Consider the following 7,786-nt stretch of genomic DNA (forward strand, 5'->3'; position numbering starts at 1 on the left):
GCTTGCAGAAATGGTTAGAAGACAAAAAGAGTCACTTTTGGCTGATCACTGGAAAGAAAGAGTTGCAATACCATTTCAGAGGGAGAAATAAGATGAAATTCAGATTATGATCCAACAGCACAGGCTTAATGCAATGTTGTATGTTCCTTTTTTTTCTTACCTCTAATTTGTCAGGTACTGTTTATGTGTTGTAAATGGATTGGAGAGAGGGGGTAAATGGGTCTTTAGAATCTTCTGTTCTCACTCTTACCCCTTAAGAGAGAGAGAGAAGAAATAAAATGAAACTCAGATTATGATCCAGGGGCTTGGTGAATAAAAGATATATGAGATATATTGTGATATCTTTGTAAATATTTAGGTTTTGAAAATAAAAAGTCAAAGAATAGGGAAAGAAACTGGGGGGCACAAATAAAGCGAGTGCTTTCGCTTTTTCAGCGACAGCACTCGTAAAAACCCGCAATTTCCCGTCCCGGCTTACCTGCGGTCCACAGCGCTCGGTTGCGCTCTATAAGCGGATGGTGTGAACGTGGTATTGCGGGTTTGCACACTTCTGGACGCTTCGTCGCCGCGGAGAGGCCCTCCCCTTTCCCTTCTTCATTGGCCGGCCGGCCGGCAACAATATTCCCTTAATTTTTTTTTTAAAACCGGGCGCCATTTGCACAGTCGCACGTTTGCGCACATCAAACTGCACAAATGCGCACAAATGCACAAATGCACAAAAGCACACAAACATTGACGCTGCGTATTCGCATACCTGCGCATTTGCGCATTTGCGCAAAACACGTAAAAAAATTTTTTAAAAAACCAAATGCGAACCAATGAAGGCCCCCAGCGTCAACTGTGACGGGGAGGAAACAACCAATCCCGAGTACCTCAGTTGGCCGTGCGAACATCCGGAAGCGGGACGGCACGGCACGCTGCAAGACAAAGCGGATGGAGACGAAAGTGAACGCGTGGCCGGTAAGCGATTATTTCCGCAGAAAAACCGCAATTTCTGGCCATCTGGAATCGGCCTAGGTCTCATATGCCTCTTTATGCTTAATGAAGCTCAACACAGACTTAATGCAATTTTAGATTTTTTTTTAATGTTCTATAACATGTTAGACACTGTGCATGTACTGTTAATGGGCTAGAGAGAATGTGGTAAATGGGTCTTTAGAATCTTCTACTCTCATTCCTACCTTTTAGTCTCTTTCTTTTTTAGATCTCTTGTCTTCTCCTTAATTAAAAGGTAAGATAACTTTGAGTTAAACAGGAGAAATTCCAGAGAGATAGAGGGAGCCTTATAAATCTCTTAATGTATTAATTAGTCCTTAAGCTAAATCTACTTATATACTTATTTCTTTTCTCCTGCCCCATTACAACAAAAATACAAATAAAAATTTTTAGATGGCCTGGATCTAGACAGATGAAAGATTGAGGGTAGGCTGGTACAAAAATTTCTTTTCATATTTCTCTTCCTTAAGAAAATATTTAGTTCATGATATACAGCAATGTCTATCTATATTTCTGCTCCTTTGCTTTGTCCATTTTCTTTGTTCTGTCCCTGGAATAATTAAAGGATTAATACCCTTGGCTTAAAACTCAAAGGATTGGAAATTTGTCTTAAGAGGATGTATATCTAAAATATAAATAATTGTAAGAAATAAGGTAAGAAACGGAATATGTGGGTAAAAAAAATGCAAGGAAATTAAAAATTGCCTGGAGAGATTTAAATAGACAGCTGAAGGTATAAAGGGAAAAAAGAAAAAGAAAAGGGGGGGGGGTATTCAGTTATTCAGTCACTTTCTTATGGATGGATGGCTATATTGTAAAACTCGAAATAATGACTACACAATGACTATCTTGTACATGAAGCTGATACGGAAAAGTGTTTCTCTTTTCTTTTTATAAAAATCTAATAAAAAGAATTATATATATATATATATTTAAGGTGCAAAGTTATTTAAAATAGACAAAACAAGACTGAGGATAAAACAACCAAACCTAGAGCATATAAGCACTATCTAATACATGCCATGGTTTTCCAGAAGGCACATTTAATTTTATTGAAGATGCAGAAGTCAATCTCTTTCCTAGAGGCACACAGGCGTCACAGCAAAACAGAGGGATGGTTGCTTGAGCGTCTATCTGCAGAATCTGAGCCAGAATTGAAGCCATAGGTTACAGCCAGAGGCTGTATGTGGGGGGGGGGGGCAGGGGGCGGCCGCCCTGGGCACAAAATTTTGAGGCGGCACCATGTCCATGCCCTCCCTCAGGAGCGCCCCTTCAGCGCTGCTGCCTGCCTTGGTGCCCAGCGAGATGAGCACCCTGGTGGCGTGGCAGACAGCCTGCCACCCCGCCCCTTTGCTGGTGCTGACACCTGCCTCGGTACCCAGTGAGATGGGCACTCAAGTAGTGCAGCAGGCAGGGATCCTCCCCACTCGCCTCCCCACCCCTTCACCACTGCCACCTGCCTTAGTGCCCAGTGAGCCTCTCAGCTCACCTTCCTACCCCTTACCTCTTTGCTGCAGCCACCCACACTGCTGTTGTCAGCTCGGTACCCAGTGGCGGCGCGGGCAGCTGCAGCAAAGCGGTAAGGGACAGGGAGCATCCTGAACCGTGGGAGTGCTCCCAGGTGATGGGGGGCACTCCTGTGCAATGATGTCACAAAGTGACATCATCACATAGGGCCGGAGCGCACGCGCATGAGGCGAGGGTCGCCACCACCTGCTCAGACACCCATGGACCACGCTACCCCGCCGGTTACAGCTAAGCTGCTGAATACCAACTAACAGCCTAAGAACTACATGATGGTAAACTATTTTCATGCCATTTGGGAACCTAGGTGGCTCAGGCCTGTTAGCCAGTCAAATATACAAATGCTGATGTCACCAAAGGTAGGTGCATATGTGAGGAAAGGAGGAACGAGACCAAATCTGCAGTTTTTGGTACCACCCACCAAATCCTCGCAGGTACAAATTGTTTAATTGGCTCAGAGGAAACTGTACCATGGACGCTCTCCACCAAGCAGAGCATGTTATCTAATCTCCAAGGTCATGATGATGAGCTGAGAACTTCTGAAGCCCAGTTACTTTCTCAAGGGGGTTTCTCAGCAAAGGGGGGGGGGTTGCAACAAAGAGGAATTTTCCTAGCAAGAGGTTTTTAGCACAAGGCCTCTTGACCAAAGTTTCAAAACACATGGCTCCTGATTGAGTTAGAAAAGGAGCATTTTCTTCACAAAGTCTCTAGCCCCTTCCATTGTGAACATAGGCCTTTTTCTTTGTATCTCCACAAGGGAAGGGGTAGGGCGTTACTTCTTTTTTTAACGAAAGCTGTGTGTTCAGAGAACCTGCTGCACCTATTATTACAATGGTAAGTTGGTATAGATATAGTAATATGGAATTGATGATTTTTCTTTTTTTAAAAAAACCTGAATATGCCCTAGTGGCTCAGGGTTGGGAAGGTGGCCACTTCTGGCACCAGAAAAAGCAGTGCAGTCTGAAAAGTACATATCCACTGCTGATTTGGGCTCTATCTAAGCAGTGGTTGGTTTCCCCTGCTGGCCTCTACCTCCGGCTCTGAATCAGACAGAGTGAGGCTCTCCAGTATGGACCATAGGAGCGGGACTTAGCTATGGGTGGTGGAATTGCTCCTCTTTTGGGCTTCCCCATGCAAACACTGGCAGGGTGTTCATTTTCAATCTTTTAATAAAAAATTTAGCCTCTGTATCAAAACAGCAATATAAGCATGCACATTTTTTTAAAAAAAGGATTCTTCTCATATCACTGACGTCACCAATGACAACACGCCCTGGCTTGAAAATCTTTATTATTTAAGGCAAGTGAGAAAGAAAATAAACTGGCTGTACAACTGCAAATTGCAAACAGAGGGCAGACATGCAGAAGAACTGTACCCAAACTGATTTCAATGCTTTGGATCAACTACTAAGAACATCAGGAAGCACGTGGGAAAGCCCTGTTGTCAGGGGCAGGCTACAGAGATCACATCACCCCAGATCTAAAAGATCTACACTGCCTGCCTGTTTTTTTCCAGGCACAGTTCACCATGCCTATTCTAACCCTGAAAACCCTAAATGGCTTGGGGCCAGGATTCTTGAAGGACTGCCTTCTGGCATGTTGTCCGACCTGCACCTCCACTTCAGAGAAGAGACAGGTGGCAAGTTCAACCAGAGACAAGGCTTCTTTAGCTGGGGCACCTTGTTTATGGAATGTCCTTCCGCTTGAGGACTGTCTAGTGCCTACATTGTTCTCGTCTGGGTACCAAGCTTTTAATTAGGGAGTTGATATTTTAACACTATTTTAGCCTGTCGTTGGTCCTTTTTTGTCTCTGTTTTTATGCTGAATTGGGTTTTTAATGCTGGATTTAACATCTTTTAATGTTTTGTTTTTATTATTTTAATTCTGTAATCTACCTCAGGAAAGTTCCTGGAGAGTCAGCAGAAACTTTTTTCTACATAGATAAATAAATAACCTCTAAAGAAACCCCTTCTGCCATCACAGGCCTTTCCCTGGGTGCTCCTGCCTCTTTGAAGGTCAGGCAGGCAGTTAGTGGTTTTATATGATTTTACTTCAAGTAAGGAATGCCTTCCTTAGATGTGTTTCCTGGTACCACCTTGGTTGTTTTTTTGGTGCCAGTTGAAGTCTTGTTCTCCTGATCGTTTGGTTGTTAGCTTGTTTGTTGTGTTACCATTTCTGCCTGTTTTGAACTGTTTTATTTTTAAATAGCTTTTTACAGATTCATATTTGTAATAAATAATTAGAGGTTAACTGTGATTTGCTGCTTCTTTATTTATTTTGTTAATTGTAATTCAGTTGCCTTATCATTTTTTTCTAAGTTATTATTTTAATAACTCATCCCAAATATCCTCTGGTAGAAAAGCAGAGTACACATTTTTAATCAATACAAAAAATAAATATCTGCTATGACCCGTTACTTCCTCGCTTTGTTACTGAGATGATGAGTAGGACAGAGACTGTATATCTCTTAATGCATATGCATAAATCTGTCCTCCTAAATGCAAAGGCTTGGATCTGAGCCAAGTGTTTCCACAGACCGGAGGTATTCCACCTGAGCAGCAGCATGATTTTCTCACCTGTCCCCTCCTACAAACCAAAATGTGCCCTGAAATGTTGTTCCCAGAGGAAACGATCAGCTGGAGCTAAGCTAGCAGTGCAGTATTTACTTATTTTTCATTTATTTATGTCATTTATAGTCTGCCTTTCTCACTGAGACTCAAGGCGGATTATATAGAATGAGATTAATACAATCAGTATCGAGGACATTTCCATAACAATGTCATAGGATTTTACAAAGACGCAGCATTAGCAAAGATCCAATACAGAGTTGAAGAATTGCTGGAACAGAACATAATCAATTCTAGGACTGGCATTAGATAACATGAAGCACAGGTAGTATAGGAGAACATATTCGAGCAACAGCTAATATACAAGGCAATGTAGTGGTGAAATCTATGGTCCCAAACTCATTAGCGAAGCATTTGAGACCCCTTTCCTACAATACTTCCCTCCTATCTGAGTAAAAAGCCTTTTTGAATAATTCAGTTTTACATCGTTTGCGGAAAGCCAGGAGAGTGGGGGCTCTCCTGACCTCCTCAGGCAGACCATTCTATAGGGTAGGGGCCACCACAGAGAAAGCCCATGTATGGGCTGCTGTTGATTTCGCCCATGTACAGGCTGGCACCTGCAAGCGACTCTGTTCAGATGAGCAAAGCTGCCATGAAGGGACATAAGGAGTGAGGCGCTCTCGTAGGTATGCTGGGCCAAGGCTGTGAAGAGCTTTATATGTAATAACCAATACCTTGAATTGAGCACGGTAACTGATAGGTAGACATGGGCATGGACCGGGAAAAAACCCGAACATGGTGTTCGTTGTTCATTGCCATCCAGAAACAACGAACATTGATAAACATGACCTGTTCACGAACATGTTCATTGTTCATGGGGGCCAACAGGCTCTCCTCCAGCCATCGAGATCCCCACCACACCACTCCCAGAAACCCTACCTGAGCAGGCAGCAGGAAATGTACCAATAATAAATAATAGCTTGGCCCCAGAGCCTGGCAGCAGCCCTGGAACCTGAAGAGGTAGATCCCTATCCCACCACCACAAAGAAAATTCAAGCTCCAATGCACTCTCCCTGTCTCTCTCTCAAAACGCCAACAGCAACTGTCTCTCCCTCACTGTCTGCAAAACCAGAGCTGGGAGCCCCCCTCCCCCCTGCTCTTTGGTTCCTTGTAACAAATTTGGAGCTCCACACTTGAAAGGAAGACCTGCCTATCAAGCTAAATTGGGGTTTCCAGGGCAACAGCAGGATTTCAGACAGAGTTCAGGCAGTCCCTGCCTCCGGTTGCCAAGGGAATTGATTGCAGGTGCCAGATTGTCTGGCTTGTCGAACAGCAACAAACAGCAATGAACGAGACTTGCAACGAACAGTCGTTTAGAATGGGGCCTCACTAACAGCTTGTTTGTGAACAGCTGATTGGGCTGTTTGTGGCTTTTTAAAGTTCATATTGCTGTTCGTGCCCATCTCTACTGATAAGTAGCCAATGGAGTGACTGTAGGATGGGAGTGATGTTCATGCTCCTGCTCGCTCCTGCTAACAGTCAAGCCGCAGCATTTTGTACCAATTGGAGCCACCTAGTTAACTTAGATGGGAAACTATGTATAGTGCATTACAATAGTCAAGTTTTGATGTTACCATAGCATAGATCCCAGTGGCCAGGTCGGAGTTGTCGAGGTAAGCCATCTTTCAGGCTAGAGTGAGATTTTATTAAGCATTTTTTGCAGCCACCTTAACTTGTTTTTCTAGTAGTAGCACTGGATCCAGTATAACCCCTAGGCTCTTAACCTAGTCTGCAAGGGTCAGACGAACTCCATCGAAAGTGGGGAGTACAATGGCTTTCAAGATCTCTGACTTCCCAACAACCATCACTTCAGTCTTGTCTGGGTTCAATTTCAATTTATTTTTCAGCCATTTCACCATGGCTATCAGGCAACGATCTAAGATTTCTACTGCATCCTGTGGGGACCTGGATAGCGAGATATAGAGTTGCGAGTCATCTGTATATTAATGACATCCTACTCCATAGCTGCGAATAAGTTCTCCTAAAGGTTTTACATAGAGGTTGAATAACATGGGAGATAAGACTGCGCCCTGCGGAACCCCACAAGTTAGTTCCCATTCTGGAAATAGCTGATCTCTGACGGCAACCCTTTGAGTCTGTTCCATGAGAAACGATTTAAACCAGTCCAGGGCACATCCTTTGACACCCACATCTGTTTCTAAACACCTCAACAGGATGGCATGGTCTAAACATATTGGGCTGCATATGCAATATAAGAAGTGTCAGGCACAAATGTAGTGTTCATCTCGTTTTACTTCTCTGTAACTGTACTTTCGTTCTGTTTTGCATGTTTATTTCCCCCCTTTATTTATTTACTTTATGCCTTTCCTTCAGTGGGGACCCAAAGCAGCATACATTGTTCTCCTCCATATTATCCTCCCAACAACCCTCTGGGGTGGGTTAGGCTGAGAGTGTGTGACTGGCCCAAGGTCACCCAGCAAGTTTCCATAGCAGAGCAGGGATTCAAACCTGGGCCTCTCAGATCCTAGTCCAGCACTCTAACCACTACACCACACTGGTTACCTTTTACATCCTGTCACAGGAACAATAGGATGGATGAATAGACATATCGAAATGGCAAAAAAAATTAATGAATTTTTTTATGAAAATGGCAACAAATGTAAATCAGGGATTTAGCAT

Source organism: Eublepharis macularius, chromosome 6, assembly GCF_028583425.1.
Source record: "Eublepharis macularius isolate TG4126 chromosome 6, MPM_Emac_v1.0, whole genome shotgun sequence".
Lineage (NCBI taxonomy): Eukaryota > Metazoa > Chordata > Lepidosauria > Squamata > Eublepharidae > Eublepharis > Eublepharis macularius.